This window comes from Canis lupus, chromosome 4, assembly GCF_048164855.1.
Source record: "Canis lupus baileyi chromosome 4, mCanLup2.hap1, whole genome shotgun sequence".
Taxonomy (NCBI): Eukaryota; Metazoa; Chordata; class Mammalia; order Carnivora; family Canidae; genus Canis; species Canis lupus.
The window spans coordinates 30,592,866-30,617,854 of NC_132841.1; the positions used below are offsets into that span (position 1 = coordinate 30,592,866).

General features: G+C 39.2%; 1 long non-coding RNA gene across 4 annotated transcripts in view; it reads left to right on the forward strand.

Annotated features, from left to right (window-relative positions):
- LOC140632118 (uncharacterized) overlaps positions 1-14,190 on the forward strand; it is a 28,326-nt gene extending 14,136 nt beyond the window's left edge. For all 4 annotated transcript variants that reach the window (XR_012029648.1, XR_012029649.1, XR_012029650.1 and 1 more), the window contains one exon: positions 13,996-14,190. This is a non-coding gene — a long non-coding RNA (uncharacterized lncRNA). The remainder of the gene's footprint in view (positions 1-13,995) is intronic.
- Positions 14,191-24,989: the final 10,799 nt, after the last annotated feature.

A 24,989-nucleotide genomic window follows, 5' to 3' on the forward strand; every position in this document is an offset into this window, starting at 1 on the left:
TTTTATTGGTTCTTGAGAACTTGAGTCCTGAGCATTGTTTTCTGGAATACAGCTCTATCTGGATGAACTGGAATCCAGGTGTAGGGATTGGACTACATTTGCAGAATATGGGCAAGGAACAGAAGAGTCCTCTTTCAGTGACAAGGAGCCTTTGTCCTCTGCTAGAACAATGTGGAAGCAGCACTCACCTGCACTTGCATTCTGGCTTTCCTCTGTTTCACCTTCACCTGCACATAGATTCCACAATTATTTTGCAATTCCAGAGAATGGTTTTCAGCTTTTCACCAGCAACACTATACTCATGTCCTTCCAGGTTTGTATCCTTAAAGATTTTATTTATTTTATGGGGCAGGGGGTGCAGAAGGAGAGGGAGAGGAAGAGAATCTCAAGCAGACTCTGCACTGAGCATGGAGCCTGAGGTGGGGCTCTATCTTACAACCCTGAGATTCTGACCTCAGTGGAAACCAAGAGTCAGCTGCTTAATTGACTGAGCTACCCAGGTGCACCCCTACGTTTGTATCTTTAGAGGTAGAAAGTTCATGATTATGTACTCACACAAGGTAACTTGGCTGGCTTAATTCTAATACATGGTACCTAGAGGCTTTGAGTTCATTATCATACCTTACTGATTATAGTTGCTACAATTATAAATGAATATCATATTAATAATGATCTTATCTCACAGGGCTGTCCTGGCATCAAAAGAAGTAGTTCTTGGGAAGTGTTAAGTATGTGTGTTATGCAGACTTCATGATGGTACCAATTATCCTCACTTCTTGGTATCAATGTTTTTATGTAGCTCCTCTGATACTCAGTAGGGCCAATATGGGTAAAACTCCAGGGTATGGTGGACATGGTGAGGTTTGATTTCTGAGGCTAGATCACAAAAGACATTGTATTTTCCATCTTGCCTTTTTGGGTTGCTTGCTCAGGAGGAAGTCAGAGGACACTCAAGTAATCCTCATGGAGAAATCCAAGTATGGGAACCCATAGTTGCTGCCAATAACTATGTCAGTGAGACATTTTGGAAATGGATACTTGCAACCTCATAAAAGATCAGCAGAATCACCTAAATAAGCCCTTCCTGAATTTCTGATCCATAGAAACTATAAGATAATATTGGTTTGTTGTCTTAAGTTGCAGATCTTGGGGTAATTTGTTATTTAGCGACATATAACCAATACAGTATAAAGTATTCAACAAATTGTAGAAATTATTATTTCAGTGTAGTCAATTAGATTAAGGTTTCTTTCTGCTCTTGTTCTGATGTGGAAAAAGTGCCAAAATGATCAGAGACACCTGTTCAACTATTTTGCTGTGGGCCATGTCTCTACGTGGTTGATTTGTCCTTCAGGATGCAGTAGTGATTTTCATTAGCTTCATTTATCTTAGTGAATACCTTAATATAGTTATTTGAATATAGCCTGCACCATTTAATTACATAGACACATCAGATTAGCAAACAATTTCAGGATAAAAAATATTTTAGAATGAATGTAAAAGAAACCAGAAATAGAACTTTTTTAAAAAAGATTTTATTTATTTATTCATGAGAGATACAGAGAGAGAGGCAGAAGACACAGGTGGAGGGAGAAGCAGTCTTCATGCAGGGAGCCTGATATGGGACTCGATCCCAGGACCCCAGGATCATGCCCTGAGCTGAAGGCAGGTGCTTAATCACTCAGCCACCCAGGCATCTCCAGAAATAGAACATTTAATGCAAGCCCTTTGTTTCCTTTTGAATGTTCTGAGGCTAAGTTCTCAAAATGGGTCATAATTATGAGACTGGTATATCAGAAACTGAAAGAAATTAAGTTAAAGAATAGCCTTATTGATTTGTATTTCAATTAATACTTAAGCTTTCATAGTTACTTGGAAAATTGGTTTATCTCTGAAGTGTTAACTCAATATTGAGTGAATAGGCAAAAAGTTTTACCCACAAAAAAAGGGAAATATTCTCTGCCTTGGGAGACTGGATTATAGAGAAAACCAGTCCTTGGGATATCTTCCAGCTATAACTTTATGTTTTGTCCAACCCACGCAACAGGGATATTCATAGAAAAGATTCATACAAAGGCTGCAGTAGTGGTAGACTGTGCAATCATGGTGCCACAGGATAATCAGTGGTCTTGAGACAGGAAAATAAGGTTCATTTTTTTAAAAAATATTTTATTTATTTATTTGAGAGAGAGAGAGAGAGACAGAGAGAGACAGAGATTGGGAGCATGAGCGGGGAAGAGAGGGAGAAGGAGGCTCACTGCTCATCAGGGAGCCCAATGTGGGCCTCAATCCCAGGATCCCAGGATCATGACCTGAACTGAAGGCAGACTCTTAATTGACTGAGCCACCCAAGCACCCCTAGGTTCATATTCTAATTCAACTTTTTCCCAAATGTGTGGCTTTGAGGAAACTAACTTCTTTATGAGCTTTCTTGTATAAAAATAGTGTAGCAATTGCCTCACAGATCCTTAAGGTTTAAAATAATAGGATATATGTGATTGTGTATATTCCATGCATGGCCTGGCATAGAAACAGAAATTGAAGATGAAAAAAAAAAAAGAAATTGAAGATGAATAAAGAGAGAAGTTTGAACTCACCAAAGGAATGACCTTGTGCACATATTTGCCTTTTGAGTAAAAGATTTTTTTTGTTGGGTTTCTTACTATGGAATGTGCAGTTGATGGGAACAGTTTCCCAAGTCTCTTTGTATCCTGACTGGTTCCATGGAGTTTGGTTTTACCTCCATTTGTGTTGCAACAATATCTTACTGTCCTCTGGCATCTGCTAGTTTATAAAGCTCTTTGGGAGGAGGAGACTACATATTATTTATTTACCATTATTTAAAAAAAGTTCTCAAGACTTGGCACTGAATAATTATTTGATGAGTAAGTAAATGTCACAGATTTTTAAACTAAACCCTTATTCTCAGAACCATGGACACCGCTATGAAGTTTCTCCAGTCCAAAGGGCATGCAGCAATTGTTAATTTAAAAAAGAAAGAAGGAAAGGAAATGGATGGCAGGTGAAAAGAATGTGAATGTTTCTGTAGAAACATATCACTGTTCTTAGTGACCTTGAACTGAGTGTAATTATGTAGGATTTAATCAATGCAGATGAATAAGCCCTTTATAAAAAGCTTCAAAAGCCTTGTGCTTACGTGAACTGCCATAAGGATTTTTTAATAAATGTGCAGATTGCCCTGGGAAAGGGACTTCCCCTAATAATTAACCTACGCTCTGGATTTTGTTGGCATAAACACTTTGCAGTAGTTAAGGTATATGAAATTTTTTAGGCTGAGCAGGGATATACAAAAGCAGAAGAGAAGGCACTGGCTTGCAGTGATGTACCTCAATGCCAGACATAGAGAGTCAGATGGGGGTTAGGAAATAGGTCCATCTGCAATCATCTCCATAACTTGGTAGTGAAATGTAGAGCATTTTAACTGCTTCAATAGGATGTTGCAAAATGTCAGATAATCATCTAATTCTTTAAAAAAGTAAGTTACATCAATGACAAAACCTTCTCCCTTGCACAAGTAACTGAAAAGGGCCAAGGTTAAAATATTAATGAAAACATACATGACATCCTCAAAGGCAGTAAAGTGGCATTGCTTTCAGCATTATTTACCGAGGTAGTGGGCCTGGGAACGCAGCTGTCAGCAAAGTGAAGGGACCCAGGAAAAAGAATCTACTGTTTTAGGTTTTTGGTTATTTTTTCCTCCCAAAGGTATTCTTTTAAAAAGAACACTAGTTCTTCAACATGCTCCCCAAAACTATCTTCCAGGTTCAAAGATGTTTGGAGAATATTTAATAATAAAACTGTCCTTTCCAAGAGGTACGATGGATTTTTCTCTCATGTCAGATGGTTTTTTAAAAGCCATCATTGTAAAAGCAACACAGGCTCATTCTAGGAAAAGCAAACAAACAAGCAACAAACAAAAACTCAGAAGAGATTTCTTCCCAGTTGTTGAATTCTGCTCAAGAATAGAAAACAACGGGAAGGGGCCCCCCGGTTTCTTCATATTCCAAGTATAGACTCAGATAGTTGGGGCTTAGGAGTCAGTCAACCTGGAGCAAAATCTGGCTCCTCCCCTACTGATGAGACTTCCTGTAGGTTAAAAGATACTTAACATCTCTGTGACTTAGTTTCCTTTTAAGTGAAAATGGGAAAATAATAATGCCAACTTTATAGAGCATTGCGAGGCTTAAGTGAAATAATACCGGTAAAGATTTTTTTTAAAAAACTGAACATGTAATGGACCTATTTCTGTGGTAGTACCTGTAGACTTGTCTTATTGTTTTTAGCAGTTGCGTAGGATTTAATTGTATGATATGTAAAAGTTTTACTAGTGATTTTTAAAATGTCATTTAGAGTGGAATAGGTTTTTTAAAGCATGACATAAAAATCCAAAAGCATAAAAGAAATAATTTAAATACACACGAATGAATGTTTACGAGCAGGAAGAAACCTCATGAACCATATTAGAAGACAAATGACAAAATAGGAAGAAAACTATAATTCATATAAAAAGACTTAACTATTTAAAATGTAAAGAACTTTTCCAAATAAATGAGATTAACCCAATGAAATGAAAAAGGACCAAATATCTCTGAAATAAACACACACACACACACACACTGCCAATTTGCAAATCGAGAACCACAAAACTGTCCTTTTCCTATAAAATTAGCAAATCTTAGAAGGATCTTAATAGGCAAAGGTTATCAAATATGCAAGAAAATGGGAATTTTAATGCACTCTTTGCGGATGTAAGTTTTATTCTTTTTGTTGGAGTGCAAAAATGGATTTGAATTAAAATTTAAAAAGTGAATATGCCATTCGAACGAAGAATTCCATGTCTGAGGTGTTACTCATCTACTGATAGGCTTGTGCAGATGCAGAAAGATTTATGTGTAAGCATTTTGCAGCATGTTTTGGACTCCTGAAGAACTGGACACAGATTATGGAAGGTTCTGAAAAGTCTTGTCACTCACCAGCTCTTTTCCACTGGCTCTGCAAAGTGCAGGGGCACGGGACCCTGAGCACTCCCAGACACTGCTCTCCCGAGAAGCAGAAGCCCGAAGTAGCTTGTAGAGGGGGAAGGACTTCCAGCTCCCAGGACCCAGGCTAAGATCCACTGCTTCTGGGGGAGCGAGGGAAGACACAGCTGGCTACCTGGGGGAGGGACAGATGACTCCTGCCTCGGGGCAGTGGGGGAGGGACAAGAATGCTGAGAAAGTCCCACCCATAAGGCCCTGTTGCCCTTGCTTCCATTGAGGCTCCCCACCATGTCACCAGCACCAGTAAGCTCCTGCTGGGCATGGGCAGGGAGAGAAGAGCCACCTGGCAGGCAGAAGGTCAGGGGTGCCTGAAGGGGGTGGAAGGGGCCTGGACCCAAACCTGGAGCCCCTTAAGATCTGCACCAAGTGCCAAATAACAGCAGCCAGAGGGATGAGGGTGTATGGAGCACTGAAGATAACCTAGCATCGGAAAACTCCATCTCTGTTCAACTTCTAACCAGACTGACCCAGTCCCTACCCCCACAGACTGGACACAGGTGAAGAAAGAAACAAGGAATTTTGCAGATGCGCCAACAGAAATGATCCAAACTGGAACCCAGTGAGAAACAAGAGGAAACAAAAAGGAACAAGGGCTATCCCTGAATGTTGGCTTGGGATCTAAGAATTTAAGATGATTTTATTAAGTCATATGCCTGATAAATAATTCTTTCTACCTTGGCATGGTTCCCCAATTTTGTTTTGGAGCTGTTTTCATGTTGAATGATGGCATCAGACGGATGTCCTGTCGATGAGTTCCTAACACCTTATGGGAGGAGTTGCAAATTCCCAAGTTCCTTTAAAACAAGAAGGTGGAACCCAACATAATGAATTGAACAGAAAGTTTGGTAACTTTTATCTCTAATCTCTGCTGTGACTGATGCCCACAGCAAGAAAATAATGGTTTCTCACCAACTGTGACTCTATATCATTTTCCTTTAGAGTTTTATTGTACAAACGGGGAATAGGTGTACAATCTTCTGTAGAGCCATTTTCCTTTATTAGATCATTTATTCTAGAACCTACAACCATTTTTGCTTTTGTTTCCCCTAAATACTTGGGAGGAAGCAATAAATCATTCCTACTGTGAGTGATGAAACTAAGGTTGAAAGAGGTTGTAAATATTTTATGTTAAAGAGAGACGGCAGGAGGGTGATCCCTTAATTTGTTGTCTTTGACTAAACTGTGGGACTGTTCAATTTTTCGTCTGAGTAACTTATTTTTTCCCTGGGTCAATGACTACTTGCAGACAAGAGAAAGTCTATACCTGCTCAAGGAAAAGATCTGATCTGAATACTGAAATACTATCGATACATGTAGAGATATAGGTCTCCTGTTTATAGTTGATATTTTCTACATTGAAGATGAAACAGCTGCCAATTCAAAATTGCAGCCCTCCAGCAAAGCCCCCCGGCATTATAAAAACACCTTACACTCCTGGGACTCTCCAGCAGTCAGCATTGGCATTCACCTTTCTTCTTGCATTTTATTATAAACGTTTTTGACCAGGATTTATAATATGGAAGCAAGAATTCACCTGTTCCCTGTCGCCAAACATCACACTGATTGAGAAGACTGAGGAAAATCAGAGCTGAAACTTGGTCTCTGAAGAATGATTTTCCTGGAAAGGATCCAAACCCATCATCTCTACCAGCCATGTGGTATAGAGGTAGTGCTTACATATCTATACAAGCCTGGGTTTAGATTTCTGGGTCCCCGGTTTCCTAGCAAGAAGACCTAGAGCCAGTTATCTGGTGTCTGTGAGCCTAAGTTTCTCATATTTGAAACTGGGGTAAGATGTACATCTTACTGAGTTGTGGCGAGGGTTATAGGAAGTGTCACGTGGGTATCTTTTGGCGCAATCCTTGGGTCAAATATTTATCTGGTATTGGAGTAAAGGACTGAGTTGATGTTCTAGCCTCAAGATTAGGCATGCCCACCATGTTATAAAAGGTGCTTGGCCAGGGAGTGGGATAGGTCAGACGCAGTGGGGAGGATGAGAGCCAGCATGGCTGAAGAGTCTGGTGGCGGGAAGTAAGTGATTGTGTGGTTGTCCACCAACTGCAGAGAGGTCTGATAGGAGAAGGCAGGGCCCAGACAAAGGATGGTGTTCCGAAACATCAGAGTGGTGTCTGGAAATCATGGTAAGAAGAAAGTAGTGAACTGCAGTCTCGCTGGGGAAGAGTACAGAGGAAGCCACCCTGGCAGCAACAATGTTGGCCGCTAGTAGGGGATCTTATGTCATTGTAGCACAAGAAAAAGGGACTAATCAGTTCCTACCAGTGGGGTCCAGGTAAAATCCGGGCTGAACTAACATTCTTTAAGTGAGGAGTATGGGGCTTGAGGCAGGGCGAGGCTGCCTGGGGGATTTAAGTGACTCCCCTAAGGTGGCAGGAATAAGATGGAGCCCTGCAGAGAACCGAGCAGGTGTTGCATATCTTGGCCTTGCACACCCCAGTCTGAATAATATTGTGTTGTCCTGCCAGAAGCCAGGAGCTGTCACACTTCTCATGTTCCTTGCACTGCTGAAAACATGTTCTCCGCTAGATATGGATATCCATCAATAATGGCCGATGGGTGGGTTATGATTGGGTGGGTTCAGCATAATTCTCCAACAGAATCCTCCATCTATATGACGCTTCTTTTCCAGTTCTGTTGGTCTCCTTGGAAATCCTTCTCTATAGGCAGGGCCTTCCCCAGTTCTGCGCAGAGGGATGAATTTGCAAATAGCAGTAGACTTTTCTGGCAGAGCGAGAAACAGGGTTTGCCTGTTTCTCCTCAGATGCTGTTTGCTTAGAAAGCTGGTTGGAGGGTACCCCACTGGAGAGCTGCCTTCTGTGGGCACGGGAGAGCCATCCCGGGCCCTCACTTCTTTGAGAGTCATATGGCTAGAGGACTGCTCGAATGGACTGCGTGCCAGAACTTAGACCCTTGTTTCCAACTCCGAATCTGGTGATCTAAGTTCTGTATCACAGATTTTAATATGGCTGTTCTCCAGAGATGTATGATTAAAATTCGAAACGCACGCAAATATCATGTAAGTCAAGAGAAGGAAGCTTTTTCTTTGAAAAATAAAAAGATCTATCACGTATGTATCTTATGGTTGCAATAATAGCTATACTAATGTTTATGTCAAATTTCAAGGAAGAACAAATAACTTAGCTAATGGCCTGTAACAAAGAGTCTCCCAGTGTGAAATACAATAGGACGTGTTAGTTCGTGATGTAGGCTACCTGGGGAAAAATGGATTTTGATTTACCTGGGATGAGCTGATCTATTTGTTTTTAATAGCAGGAGAATAACAGTTGTTTTGAATTTAACATGCGTTAAAACCAATAACCTATAAAGTTTTACTTTGTGGGTGTAAAGTCTTAGCAATAGGATGCCTTGGTGTATTTATGACCTTCAACTGCTACAGATCAATTTGTGTGTGTGCGTGTGTGCGTGTGTGCGTGTGTGTGCACACTATACCTAGGTGTTAGGTATGTTTGAGAAGGGGATTACTCTTCACCTACTTGGGTGATTAAATTGAGTCAAATCACAGAGCTTTATTTCTAGACTCTAGGCATCCCAAGGTGACCATTTTTAAATTAAAAAATATCAACTTTAGAGATATTATAAAATTTATTTTATGGATTCATTTCAACTTGAATAATGGCATATGAGTGACTTATGTGCTTTGAGTCACATATTTAAGAAGGCCAAACTTGTGAAGTATCAAAAAAGAAAAATATTGGGACACCTGGGTGTCAGCAGTTAAATGTCTGCCTTTGGCTCAGGTCGTGATCCTGGGGTCCTGGGAATCGAGTTACACACCAGGATCCTTGCCAGGAGCCTGCTTCTCCCTCTGCCTGTGTCTCTGCCTCTCTGTGTGTGTCTCTCATGATTAAATAGATAAAGTCTTTAAAAGAAAGCCAAAAACAAAAAAGAAAAATATCACCCTCACTTCCTTTCTAGGCATGATCTTGGTGATATAAAGCTGGGCTCTCAAAACAGTATCTCCAACACTATTTTTAGTACATTCAGGAAAGGGTGCTATGTAGCATTCACTTTTTTATTTTTTGTGTTCATTAATCAGTGCACAAAAGAGAGGTTATAGCTCATTCTCACCTGAAATGATACTTCATATATATAGCTTTTAGATTTTTTTTTCTGATAACTGAATTTAGTTTATCAACGGAATCCAAAGTTTTGCTACTGGTTAAACTTTGACAAGATAATGCAATGGGGATTTTTACTTCCCAGAGTTCCCTTGGCTGCTATTGGGTCCTACAGACTGGTTGAATATGGATTAAATGGATTTTGGGGTTAGAAAGCCAACCAAGGGGCACTGATTAGCCTAGTAATCTTCTCAGTACTTGTTCACAGATACAATCCATATCTTGGTCAAGAGGTAACTAGGACTGTGCTCACCTGGGAAAGAGTTCTAGTACTGTACTGTACTTGCAACTTTTAATCAAGTTGGTGAAAATCTTGGCATTGTGGAAGATAATCTTTGACGTATGCCTATAATATCCTCTGTATTTTAAAAGTTTAAAATAATTTTACTGAGCTATGTCCTGGAGTTCACCAGTCTAGATCACTTTTTTTTTTTTTTTCAGTTACCACATGCTCTTCCAAACTTGGATTCAAACTTCCTTTTATTTTAGGAAAATTATTTTTTAAGCTCTAAATTTAAATATAAGTTCTTTTTTCTTTTTCTTTTCTTTTCCTTCCTTCCTTTTTATCTTTCTTTTTTTTTTCCTTTGGTTTTAAGCCACTGGAAGGGGACTGGGGCTTTGATAATACTTTGAAGCATACTGTTCAATTGATCATCATGTGTATCTCCCCATCCTCCTCACCTATCCACTCTTTAAATCCAGTTCTGAATACTACTGATTCCTTTCATAAACTACCAGAGCAGCCTACATTCTGGAGACAGTGTATTGATCCATGTTAGTGTAATTATTCTGCCTATGATGATCTACACCAATTCTAATATTGAGTTATATTTGAGGCACTTCTATGATAGGGGATACCTAGGGCCTCTGAGACTCAGATATAATGCTAATGATTAAAAATTATTTAATATGACCTCTAAAATCAGTAATCTGTGACAGAGCCATTTTTCTAGAAGAGCTTTTCCTAAAAGGTCTAGAATCTTAGAAGACTGGACTGGGCTGCTTCTCTTCTCCATAATTTCATCATGTCTATGGGCATGTAGCACCTTACTGCTAGCCAGTGGTATGCTGGTAAATGTTTAACAATGGGTTTTAAGAGAGGAAAAACAAAATCAAAGCAACCCCCCCCCAAAAAAATCCCAAATTTATAGCATTTGGCAGCTTCTGTGGTATAGATACTTTAACTATGACTGGTTTCAAGTTACCAATGTGATACTACTGAACCCTGATAACCACTGAACCCTGATAGTTGGCTCAAGCAGGTGCAAGAGCAGGTGTGAGAAGGCTCCAGTACAACGCTGCTCCTAGCCTAAAACCTTTACTTCTGACCTCTGCTTTCTGGTTCAAGTGCTGAAGAACTACTGAGGTTGAAGTGATTCAAACTCAGTTTCCCTAGATCCAACTCTGGGAAACTTGTCAGCTGAAGTGGAGGAAGCTGTATTCTGTTGTCTCTGTGTGGTGGTATAAATGCATGAAATATTATATAGCAGAAAGTTAACTATATATGCTTCCCCAGTTAATTTCAGCAACTGAAGTCTGGGGTTAGCACCAATTATTGTTGTCAGTCAAAGCCATTAGTTCTCAGCCGAGGATGATTTTGCTGCCTGGAAAACATTTGGCAACATCTGGAGACATTTTGGTTGTCCTAACCGGGGAGAAGGTGCTATGGCATCTAGTGGTAAAAGTCAGAGATTTTTCTAACATTCCATAATGCACATGACAATTCCCCCAACAAAGAGTTATCTGGCTGCAAAATGTTAATCATGGTGAGGTCAGAACCCCTTGTCTGGTTAGATCCAAATACACCAAAGAATTAGTGTATACTGCAGCCTTCACTCCACTTCTGCTTGGAATTTGCTTCCTTGTACTCCATACAGAGGATATTTAATGCAGAGATACTTAGTTCTGTTACATCTTGCCATGGAATGTGGGCAAAATTTTATTTAAGGAAATGTTTGGATACCAATATTCAGTACAATGTGGCTTGATTCTTTTACTATTGTTGCCTGAAGCTCTGCCTGTAGTTGAACTGCTCAGTTTTAGTGGAGGAGCCCAGAGATGCTTCCAAATGGGCAGGGACCTAGTTGCATGGGAGATTGCAGTGACTTCAGGCTATGTGACCCTTGAGTAATTTCATTGCCTGACCTCAGTGTCTCTCCATCTTTTCTAACACCAGGATGATTTCCTGGGTTTTTGTAGCTGGCCCTTATGTGTTTGCTATGCCCACATCTACAAGAAATTCGGAGAAAGGCTTGCCCAAGTGTCCTTGATATCTTTAGAGTAACAGCCAGCTTGTCAACAGTGTGTATCATAGCCAAGGTTGTGGCCTTGGTCACCTTTTCTGTGTCTTTTAAATTTGCATAACTTACTTTGTATGCATTTCCACTTGGCTAAACTGCATTAGAAGAGAGAACTCCCAAGGACCCTTAGGCAGTTCAGGAGAACTAGGGCAGTAAAAACCTCTTGGTTTCGTTTAGTAGCTTTCCTAATTTTAGCATTTAAAGATCTAGTCCTGGACCTCACACCATATACAAAAATAGACTCAAAACATGGGGAAAAAAAACTAGCATTATTTACCAAAACATGGAAACAACCTGAGTGTCCATCCAATGGATGAAAGGATAAAGAAGATGTAATGTATAAAGGAATGGTATTCATCCGTAGAAAGAAAGAGAGCTTGTATTTTTATCTTAAGTTTATCTTTCTAGAGATTGGCACTATTTGGGCCAATGAGGAATAGAGAAATGTTTGTGGAGGCTTTGGCGGAAGAGGCTTCTTTACATCTAGGGAGAACCATGGGAAAGAATCTTTCCTGCCAGATGTAAACCAGTAAATATATAGCTTAATTTACTTCTGGCATCTATCTTGCGGCCTGGGGTAAAACCAGCTTTAAATTGCCTATAACTCTGCACACAACTATAACTCTGCACTTTAGTCCTTGATGATGCTATTTCGCTGCTGGATGGATCCTCTTCATCCTGAACTTATACAAATAGGGGCCAGTGACTTAGCCAGAGTGGCTTTGAGTTTGATTTTTTTTTTTTTACATGTTGCCAAATGCATGGACAATGGCACATATGTTTGAAAAAGTTGTGTTTTTGTGGATTTCCAGTAGATGACAATGTGAGTTCCCATAATCTTCTCTATTCCTCGTGTAAACATCTAATAATTAAGGTGAGAGATGACAATTGGTTAGTAAAACTGATAAACATCTCTCCAGACCAGAAACTGAAGAGAGACACAGAGTGGGGAATAGGTTCTGAAGCTAGCAAAAATTTTTGAGTCCCATGCTTTTTCAGGGATAGGGGAGATTTTTAGCATTCATTCCATTTTTCCAATAATTATTGGATTAATACAGTTTTCATTATTCTTCTTGAAATATAAAATTTGTATAAAATATCCCATTTTTATCTAAGTCTTTAAGCTTATTATCATAGAGTTGTTCATAATATTCTTTTATTCTTTTATGTCTCAAGTTATATCTAACATATCTAGTTTGGTACTTTTTCATTCCCAATACAGTTTATTTTATATGGACCTCTCTCTTTTTTTTAATTCCTCAGACTCACTTGATGCCTATTTTATTAGTGTTTTCAAGGAATATTTTTGACATAATTAGGGAAATTTTAATATGGACTGCATATTAGGTGATTTACAGAATTACTCTTAATTAGTTTAGCCATGAAGATGCTATCCTGGTTATGTGAGAGAATATTTTTATATGTGATATATCACAATTTTGGAGAGGGAGGGAAAGAGGATGAGGGAGAGAATGAGAGAACAGAGGCAAATGGGGCAAATGTTTACAAGGTTCAATGCAGAATCCAAATTAGTATGTATTGTATTTGCAAATAACTAATAAAGTTCATCTTGAAAATGCTACTGGTACAATATTATAAGACATTCATGAAAGGATCTTTTACTATTCATTCCACGATTCTTTAGGGTGAATTTTAGCTGTCTACAACAACCCCAAATAGCAGTGATTTAACTAAGAGAGGCGTTCATTTATCTCTCATGTCAACGACATCCAGGAGCTTGTAGCTTAGAGCCATTCTGGTTGCTTCACTAGCATTTCTGTCTTCTTGCTTCATCATTTTAAACATAAACCATATAACTGACCATTGCTGCATGAGCTTCAGGGATCACATGAACATCCTGGACAATAGGAAGGAGTAAGAGACAAATTTGGATATATTCTCCTCTAACGATCACTTCTTAAGGCCAATCCTGCCTAGATCCCAATGTCCAGCACGTAGTCAATTATATGGTCAAGACACTTATTTGCAAGGAAACCTGGCAAATGTAGTTTTATTCTCAGCTAAAATGTACCTGGTCAGTAACCAGGCCTATTACTGAGGAAGATGATGAGAAATAACACTGGAGTATGCACTAGCAGTTTCCCCCTGAGATTGTCATGAGTGTTAGGGAGGCCTGGGGAATGTCTTCTACCTAACGTGCCATGTGCTCTCATGTTTCTGGCATTGATGCTAAATCAGTCATCTTGTTTTGAGAACCAAAGAGGAGGGAAGTTATCCCAGTTTGACGATCCAATTTTCTGGTGTACCTGTTGTGATCTCTTTCAGACTCTTCTATTTCACAAACCAAGAGGCCACATAAATCCTTGCAGCCTTGAAGATTGTCAGAAAACCGATGGTTATTATAAATAGGAATGTTTTCGATATCATGAGAGGGGACTTAGTTTCCTTTCCATCATTTTCTCTAATTTAGTGTTTCTTTCATTTAATCTCTTTCATTTCTTTTGCTTTCTTCCTTAGAGAGTCTGTTCCAGATTCCCTTGTCGCCATGTCTTCCACTCGCTCCTGTCAAGCCTTCCTGCACTGGAAAAGTCCACTATCACAGCACATCATAATGTGGAATCCACTTGTGCAATGCTTTATCCTGATTTTGTAGATTATGTCGATGTCAGTATCCTGTATTCTTCCCTTCCTAATAAAGGAGTAAATGTTTTATGTTTTAAGTCATTAGGTTTTTTTGCATATCCTAGGAGAAAAACCAAATGATGTATGGTGAGGAAAAATATTGACTGTTATCTGAATAGCTACTATACTGTTTCCTTCAGATAAAATACATTCTAGGTCAGGCTTCCAGCCGCAGATTGAAAAATTCCCCCAAAGATTAATAAGGATTTAGCTGTCCAGAACTGCAGTGTGGTGTATACCTGTTTGTCACGGGTGTTTGTTTCAGTTTATACCCCATTGGGCTGCAGGTTTCTATCACTGTCCATGGCACTACTTTTCTCGATTTCACTTGTTCTCACTGATAAAGGACTCTGGTTACAAAAAGGAGTGCTCCTAATTGATTGGCTAAGGAAAGGTGTTAGAGGCCCCGATAAGTTAGGGTGTTTCTTGATGTTTTACTGTACCTCCTGGGTGTTATAGGATCTCTCTCTCTATTTTTTAATTCCTTAGAGTCAACTCACAGAGCAAATTAAAAAATAATTAATTGATTTTGTTCTTATTAATAGGAAAGCCACAATTTGGGTAACACTATGTGCTTTTCTTTTTTTTTTTTAATTTTTATTTATTTATGATAGTCACACAGAGAGAGAGAGAGAGAGGCAGAGACACAGGCAGAGGGAGAAGCAGGCTCCATGCACCGGGAGCCTGACGTGGGATTCGATCCCGAGTCTCCAGGATCGCACCCTGGGCCAAAGGCAGGTGCCAAACCGCTGCGCCACCCAGGGATCCCCACTATGTGCTTTTCAAAGAGTTTTTGTGCCTATTCTATTTCATATTTTCATAAACATAGATGCCATTGTCACTATTTGGCAGGGAAATAAACAGCCAAAGAGGTTAAGTGGTTTATCTACGGGTGACTGTGTGTTTTAGTTTATGCCTGTTTTTCTGATGTTAGTGCCCTCTTTTACTCTCAGATGTGCCCATATTTGGACAATAAACAAGTCACCTTATTTCTCTGGGACTGGATCCCAACCTCCTAACTGCCAGTGTATCTACCTAGGTAATGGGATGTAGGTACTTTTGGTAATTACTCTCCTAGCCTCAGGGTCGTGATCTTTATACTTGCCAGGACAGGAGAGGAAGGAGAAGCCCTATGGTCATAATTTTTAATTGTTTTTATGGAAGATTTTGCGCTATTTTCATTCAGCCACTCTTGTAATAATGCATGTCTTGAGGAGGCAATTTCATAAGTGCACTAAAAAAGACTGGTTGGTAATCTAGAGACTTAATATACATAATTCAACGTTGAGTTCATTAAGCTCAAAATAGCGAAAACATACACTGATTTAATTTTATATGTTTTGCAAACTTTGTTTTTATTTATGCTGTTACAGATTGGATTTGAGGCATTGAGATGAGGAAGAAGCAACATGTAACTTGTTATAAAGAACGGGAACTAAGCTTATTAATTTTGTTCATTGCTTTGTCTCCAGCAACTAGCTCAGTGCCTGATGTGGCATAGAGTAGACACTCGATAAATATTTGTTAAATGACTGAGTGAGTAAATGAATGCATAAACAATGCTTTTCTAGGGACTTAACAATACAAACTTATTTTGGGCATAGATTATTCACAAGGAGATGCAAAAGAATTACTATGTAAATTAGACAACAACAAATGTGAACACTTTGAATTTAGTGAAATATTAGGTCTTATAAATTTGGAGAGTATCTGATATTAGAACCCCCTTTCTAGTAGAGCTATGTCAATCTTTCCACCATAGTAATTTCTGATGCTTTGAAAATAGAAATGTGGAATAGTTATTTTATATTGGTGTAGTTGCACATTTGAATAAACAAGATAACAATTCAAATTGCATATAAATGTTCATAATGCTTGTAAAACACAACACTTTAGTTGAAATTTTGTATGGTCAGTGTTATGTTTTGTTTTTTAAAGAGCTCGAATAGCATGAGGAATCTTTTAATTACAGTGTTCCTCATGGTATCACAGCCAAAGGCATAAGGAAAGAATAGGCTTGAATAATCATAAAACACTCAACAGTAAAATTATTTTGTTGTTTCAGGGAGAATGCTAGGGGTAATACTTTTAAAAATTGACTCTAAAAATAAAAGAGAAAGTAAAATGTCTGGTCTGACATTGCTGCATGTTTTATCAACACAGGTTCATTATATGTGTGTGCTTATCTAAATGTTTCTGTAAAAGGAATAAAGACATAAATGCCATAATGACCTTTTTATACATTTTATTCCTTTCTTCCCCAATTATCTCATGTTTGATTAGAACCCAGGCATAATTTCATGTGCATATGCTGTTGGAAATGAGCCAATGATGGGTGTGACAGTGAGTGTTTGTAGAGTCATATCTTTTTTTTTAAAGATTTTATTTATTTATTCATTCGTGAGAGACACAGAGAGAGAGAGAGGCACAGGCACAGGCAGAGGGATAAGCAACCTCCATGCAGGAAGCCCAACATGGGACTCGATCCCAGGTCTCCAGGACCACACCCTGGGTACAAGGCGGTGCTAAACCACTGAGCCACCCAGGCTGCCCAGTAGGGTCATATCTATGTGCTAAAAGTGTGTTTAGAGATTGCGCAGTTGAACTTTCCCAAAGCTTTGTAGAGTAGTTCCTCTGCTAGTACATGTGCAACCGATGCTTTCCTTCCTTTATCAGAAATATTTGCAAAGACTTTTGGCTGCTTTCTCTGTCTCAAAGCATATGGATGTGTGTATTCAGTAAATGGAGCCACATATTTTAATTTGGGTCCCTTTGATGGAGAAATATGTGTTTTCTGTAGTAATCTGTACCTACAGTTTTGTTAGTCAAATCCTGTGTCCTTTTGGGCTGAATTCATGGCTTAGAAAGAGTGACAGGACTGAATCTGGAAGCAATCACCATGGCAACTTGTCATAGTAGGCCAAGTAAATGGCCCTTAAATATGTCCACATCCTAATCTCTGGAAGATGTGAATGTTACCTTATTGGGCAAAGGGAAATTTGCAGATGTGATTAAATTACCGTTAAATCTTGAGGAGAGGAGATGATTATTCACTTGGACCCATACAATCATAATGGTCCCTATCAGAGGGATGCAGGAGGAGCCAGAGTCCAAGAAGAAGGCTGCGAGGTGATGAAAACCCAGACCAGGCAGTGAACTTTGAAAGTGGAGCAAGGTGGCCACAAGCCAAGGAATGCAGACCGCCACTATGGATTGAGAAGAATTGAGAGAAAACGTTCTCATGACAGCCTCCAGAAGTAACCAGTGCAACTGATACCTTGACTCTAGTCTTGTGAGACCATGTTGGACTTTTGACCTCCAGAAATGTAAGAGAATACATTTGTGTTGTTTTCAGCCACTAGGTGAAGTTAATTTGTTATAGTGACAGCAGAAAATTAATACCACTTGGTTAGGGCAGAGATGATGTATGGAGCAAAAGCAGTGTCCTGGGCTGGCCAGATGTTGAGAAAAAGCTCTTTTCCATTGAGTGGCAAAGCCCTGACCCCTTGGGGGTTGATTATTTTCTCTCTGCTTTCGCTTAGAATTGAGAGCCATTGGTGACTTTGGGATAATCGTCACAGCTGTCATCGCAGTAGCAGCTTCTTCCTGAATTCCTAAAGGACAGCCACAGGCTGACACATCCATATGCATTATTTTCCATATTGTATTATTGTCCTCCTCCAATCTTTTAAAGTGAGGAATTAAGGCTTATTAAAGAAATAAAGTAACTTGCCAAAGGCCTTACTGCTAAGAATGGGCAACATCTGGATTTTCTTTTTCTTTTTCTTTTTACATTTTTTAAATTTAAATTCAATTTTCCAATATATATTTCTAACCCTTCTTACGCTGCTGATGCATTCTCCTCAGCTTCTATGGTGGGTTCAGGCAGAGCTGGGTCCTCAGCTGGCATCTTGTTCCCAGACCACCACTCTTCCCAAAGCCCGTGACTTGTGCCACGAGAAGGGTTTTTTTTTTTTTTTTCCCCTCGGGGAAGAGGCTTTCCAGATGGGTAAATTGAGCAGGAATAATAGGAACATGGTCCAGGATGACCCCTCTGCTTCTAAAGGACACACAGACCAAGTCTATTGGAAAGTCGGGGGAAAATAAGGTGGGATGGGCAGAGCAAGGCACCCCTCTCTAGAAGTATCACACTTTCATCATTGTGCTCTGAAGTGTCTCCAGGAAGGATACATTCATTTTCTATGCCCTACTTCCAGAAGGCTAGCATCATCTCTTACCTAGAGAGTGCTGTAAAACGAAAGTGGCTTTAAATATATCAAACTAATAATAACTGCTGTAATTTATAAGGACCCGGCTGTATATGGAAAATATACTCTGTGTGGTCCATATGTTATCTACTGAAACCTTCAAAATAACTCTGTGAGGTATGTTCACCTTCTTTTTGTAGAGACAGAAACTGAAATCCATTCAATAGTCACGACAGCCCTTGTTTCTCAAAGCATGAAACAGATCGTTTGCTCAGAACGATGCAACAAACATCTGGCAAAGGTGAGATGCACGGGTTTCCAGTCTCTGAGTGCGTTGCTTCCCCTGCTACATAAGCTCACGCATGTTCAAAGGACAAAAGCGGGAAGGCAAGTAGGATTTTGGAGGACCTGGGCTTGAATGCCATATCTGTCATTCCCTCCGCGCAGACCCGGGCAAGCCAATTCACCTCCTTGAGTCCCAGTTTGCTAAAATTATTAAAATGTAAATAATTATGAGCACCTCCTCAAAGGGTTGTTGAAAATTTAAGTCCTCTAAGGCATTTAAAGTGCGTGCCCCACCATAAGTGTTTAATAAATGTGAACTCTTCAACCTATCGTCTTATTTTTATTTTTGTTTATATCTGCAGACAATTTTGAGTCTAATTCAAAATGAAAGAAATCCACTTAAGAATGACCCAGAAAGAGCCTGGGAAAAAGTTGTCTGATATTTATAAGTCCTTTGGAATAAACGATTAAGTTTTAGTTGTCTCTTTCAACAGCAATCGGATCACGCCTAGATGGAAGGTAGAATGTTTATACTTCTCTTATCTTGTCCGTTTCATTTCTGAAATACAATTTTCACATGGAAAATTTTGAGACGGTATGAATTATAAATAATGGCAGCCCAAGTTGAAAGAATAGTCGTGTTGGTTAAACTCGGATTTGCCAAGTAGGTTGTGACTGTAAGAACGGAGAAGCACTGTTTTAAGTAAAACGAACCAACTGCTTTTGAAGTGTATTGAAATACACAGTTGCAGGGGAATTTTCAAGAAAATTGGTTAAGATTTCAAAAGTGAGTGTTTCTTTTCTTCTAAGAAAATATGTTATCATTGTAACAACTGGAAAAATGAAAAGGAAGGAAAGTATGTGTGTACTAATTTAACAAGTTCAATCCCATTAACTGGGATGTACAAAGAGTTCATTCCTTTTTAATTGCCCTCGTTTCCTACATGGGCTCCTCCCATCCTCCACTCCATTGGATGGGAAGGAGGCATAAAGAGAGGGAATAACAGCATTTAGTCCACATTTATAATCTGTATTGTTTCCAATAATTTAAACTGCCTTTTAAAGAAAACTAGTCTCTGCTTGGATGAATCAGGCAAAGGATTATTTCCATTCTTGCATTTTCCAAGACCACATTTAGGGGAATTCGTAAGGGTGATTTAGATCAAATGGCTTTTTGTAGACAAGAGAAGTGGATTCCTTGAACCAACACAATGCTACTTGGATCACATCGTGTGACAGTCTCCGAATGACCAACGAGGACGGATCCTTCCCTCGTGAGTTTGGTGGGGTTCTATCTGACTGGTTCTGTCTGACTTTCTGAGATGTTATGGAGATACCTACTATAATCAGCCGTCATATTATTTGCCTCTGGTTTCAAATTCCTCACATCTTGAGAGGTCTGTGCCTGAAGCCAGGTTTCTTCTGGACTACCAATCCTTTTAGTACCTCCATGTCCCCTCATGGATTCAGGGACACCCCAGGTCTCTTACATGTGCATTCAAACTATAGGAAACCAGGAGCACTGCCTCAATCTCACCCCCTGCTAGTCCATGGGCTTAAACTGTGTTTGCATTGGCTCAGGGAAGTTCTCTCTCACAGTGTAAACTACTTTGCTGCCGTGCAACATTTTGGACTTCCCCGTACTTACCTGGGTGCACTTCAATGACTCCCTTTCCCGGCTTGCCTTCCCAAGCCTCCACCATTTTCTTGCTTGTATGGTGGCAGAGGCAACAAGGGATGGCTTCTCACAATTCCCTTCCTTGTCTGCCTCATCATTATAGAATCAACTGGGATCAAAAGCAATGTTTTTTTTTTTTTTTTCTCTCTCTCTTGGCTTCTCTTCTTACCTAGTTTTGTCCTCCCCAAGTCACTTCTTCCTTCTTCCTAAAGCCAGACTTAAAACTAAATTAATGATATATGGGGTACAGGAAGTGAGAAATTCTTTACCTGAGAAGGGGACAAGAAGCATTTAAAAATACCTTACCTGATCTGTCTCTTTCTGTCATTTCCCTCCTAGGAACAAAACTAATAAGAAATGATGTGGCCCTGTATGATGCAAAAGAGAACACTAATTTGCTTCATAAATAAATCTAGAGAGATCTCACATTTCCAAATTCTGAAAATACTAACATTTTTAGATAGAGCCATATTTCGCATCACACACACAAAAGATGAATTTCCTATTGACCAATAATTCCATGTAAAACACAGACCTAAAATGTTTGTTTGTGTAATTTCTTGGTGGTAGTGCAATTTCTAAGCCTCAAATTAGAGAAAGAAAATATATCTTATATAGGAGTTATTAATACATTTGACTGCATAAAAATTCCATATCCTAAAGTGTCATTAACATTTGAGACAAACTACACACTGGCAAAGTACTGTTGTAAAATCTTTGACAAAACATTATTATTATTTTTTAAAAGATTTTATTTATTTATTCATGAGAGACAGAGAGAGAGAGAGAGAGAGGCAGAGACACAGGCAGAGAGAGGCAGGCACCATGCAAGGAGCCCGACGTGGGACTCGATCCCGGGTCTCCAGGATCTCGCCCTGGGTTGAAGGCAGCGCTAAATTGCTGAGCCACCCGGGCTGTCCTTGACAAAACATTATTGAAAGAATTTATATAGAGTCTTTTCCAATGAATAAAAGACTAAAACCCAATGGAGAATCAGAAATAGTCACAATGAGGGAATTAAACAAAATACGAGACACAAATACTCAGTTTGTGAAATCTTGTTCACTTTCACTGAAATTTAAACAAAATTCTCTTCATTTCATGATTTCTCGATGCCAATATGCCCAAAAGGCAGCTTCTTTAGTCCAGTGTTATCACTCTGTGCTGCAGGGTGTGAACTTTCCTGCACAGCATCATGGCAATATGTTAACAATTGTCAAAACATGCTTATAACATTTTCACCAATAATTCCACTGCTACACATTTTATCTAAGGAAATTATTTGAAATGTTGAAATGCTTGAAATATGAAAGCATATTTTCACATTTCTACTCCAATACAGCATTTAAAAACAATCCCAAACTGGCAATACCCAAATTATCAAATAAAGATTGATGAAATAAACAACTATATCCATATGAGGAAATACCACGTAGTCATTAAAAATGCTGTGGAAATGTCAACATGCTAACAGTACATTACTTAGGTGATGAAAATAGGTTATAAAAAAGATACCATATTATTGAAATATAAGGAAGGAGTGTGTGCGTGTGTGTGCACAGTTTTGTATCTCTTACGTGATGAAATAACATCCTATTAACTTCCCTCCTGACTTGTGTTGGGAGACTGGCTACTGTGAGTACCTAAAAGTCACATATAAGCAGGACCACATCAGTCTTTTTAATTTGGTTTCATTGGCACTTCCCCTGTACCACATTCCTAGCCACTCCAGTGGCCCCAGCTCGCAGCTCCACCAATTAGGAGGAGCGTATGTGAAGTAGGGACCAGGGCTTTGCTGGGGTCCCCCCACACCTACAGGAAGGAGGCAGAGGTTGCACCCACCTTGATAAGCTCCAGTGCACTGCTGCCCTCTGTCCATTTACTTCTGCATTCAGAGCTGGATCGTCCTCAGTCACGACAGAGAAGAGAAAAGCTGCTCTACTGGGGAACCAAATGGTTCAGAGGCAGGTGATTATGTTGTTCTTTCATCCTCAGCAAAGATAAGGGCCAGGAAGTATTTCCTTGAAGCTGAGTGGTCTCTATGCCCAAGCATCATTAAATGATCGGTCTTTAAAACTATGGTGGATTTGAGGGTCTTTAGTGAGAAATAAAAGACAGTATCTTGACCACGGTATTTCTTTATTTAAAACAAAATAAATTTAAAAACATACAGCTATGGCATTAAAATACCAATAAAGAAGTTATTCTGCACTTACTATTAGAAAAGTACTTGAAAATTTTCACTTATGTTGGTGTCATCATCTCTTGTCGCCACTACTTTACTGATATCATGGTATGGAAGTGTGTGCAAATCCTGAAAGGTACAAGATCCTTAATAGGTGGTTTGTTTGTTTTTTTTTCATTTTGTTTGTCCACCTTCTATCTGGTTTTATTTTATTTTTTTAAAAAAGGTTTTATTTATTTATTTGAGATAGATCACAGAGGGAGAGGGAGAAACAGACTCCCCCGCTGAGCAGGGAGCCTGACGTGGGACTCGATCCTATGATCCTGAGATCATGGCCTGAGGTGAAGAGAGATGCTTAACCAACAGAGCCACACAGGAGGCCCTGTGCGATTGGTTTTAGACCACAAATTAGTGTGTAATTTTAAGACTGTCTATAGAATAGAAAAGTTGAATCAGGAGAGCACTAGTTATCTCTTAATTGGTGACTCTTGACCATTCAGCTTTTCAGCTGTAAGGGACATTTCAGATTAAGAACATATTTGTTGCCAGTACATACCTGTGTAATTATGTAAGTTGTGAAATAAATGTGTGAGTTCATATTCTGGTGATCAAAGTTCTCCAGTACACAAGGTTGTATGATGGGCCAGTTTGTTTGTTTGTTTGTTTGTTTTTTGATGGGCCAGTTTGTACTGATGCTTCTATTCCCTTTCTGTCGATGGCACCCAGAGGCAGAATAATGAAGCCTTACTTCTTCAGAAAAAATAAAATAAAATAAAATAAATAAATAAAAAATAAAATAAATAAAAAATAAAAATAAATAAATAAACAAATAAATAAATAAATGGAAATCAGGTCATGGATTTGAATCTATATTGTAGAACTTCATAATTTTGGACAAATCAGTAAGACCTCAATTTCTTCTATATTTCCTTATTTACTAAGTCACGGGCTGAAAGAAGAATTGATGAGAACTTTTATCTGAAGTGTCCCATAATGTCTGGGTTATGTTAGGTGCCACTTAAATTTGGAATATGTTTTCCAGTTATTGTTTTTATTATTATTGTTTTTGACCATGAAAATGATGAAACATAGCATCCTTGAATTTTAGTTATGAATAGCTCAGTTTAGATTTTTTTTTTTTAGGATTTTATTTATTTATTCTTGAGAGATACACAGAGAGAGGCAGAGACACAGGCAGAGAGAGAAGCAGTCTCCCTGCGGGGAGCCCAATGCAGGACTCAATCCCAGGACCCCAGGATCTGAGCCAAAGGCAGATGCTCAACCACTGAGCCACCTTGATGCCTTCAGTTCAGTTTTTTAATAAAAATGCCTGACCATGTGCTAGGCATACAGCACTCTTTATATGCACTTAGCTAGAGCATGCTATATGTAGTGATGAGTTAGGCATGGTTTCTGTTCTAGAGATACTTATGATCTAGGGGACAGATTTTAGAGATTTTCTATTCCATGGTATAGATGAGGAAATAACTTGATTCCCTCGGTGAAATATACCTGACATATACCTGAGCGTGTGCCTATGAGAGTAGGGGTGTTCAGGAATGGTCGACAGTGACCGCATCATCAGCCTGGCCACAGAATAAGTGACCCATTCAGGATTAGAAGACATCTCAATGGCCATTTATTTTTATCCAACATTCCAACACAACTTCTGGTGAGGAGAGACAATGTAGTAAAGTGAGATAGATGGAGGACCTAGCTTCAAATATTTGTTCTGTGCTGTATAAGCACTTTATATTTGGGGGCAAATGACTCATGTCTTTGAACCTCAATTTTCTTATTTGTAAAAAGGGCATGATGCAAAAGTGCATTGAATGAAATAAGAAACAAGAGCAATGTCTCAATTCCTGACTTTCGTGGGTATTCAAGGATAGTAGCTTTAATTTAATTTGGTGAGAGCTGGGAAAGGCCTGATGTCTGAGTAAGGGGATGTGAAGAGAGCCATGTTCCCAAGTGAAAAAACCCAAAAGGTCCTTGAATTATCTGGATGTAAGATCATGAAGTTAAAGACTGTAGATCACAGATGAGAACCTCAAAAATGGCCTGGATTTCCAGAACCTTTGTCATTTCCCTACATTGGTTTTTGTCACTTCCTCTTCACTTTCTTCTCTACCTCTTTCCTCAGAGAAAATAGAAATGGACGTGCCTACTGATTTAATTCTGGGCATTTATATTTCAGAACAAGAAAGGAGGGTAGGTTGGTGGAGAGGGAAGACTAAAGATGGGGATAGTTTAAGACTTAGAATAATGGTAAAGGGAGAGAGAGAGGGAGAAAGAGAGAAGAATGTGGCCTGAAGACATAGAGGCACAGAGAAGAAACTGAGTTGAGTGACACCAAGATGTGACTCTAGCGGCTCAGGTCAGGGAGCCCCTTGTTTTCCAGCACTGGCCTGCTTTGTGAGGGGAGGGGCATGGAGATGGCAGGATTAGAGGTAAAATCTGGAAACTTCTCTTA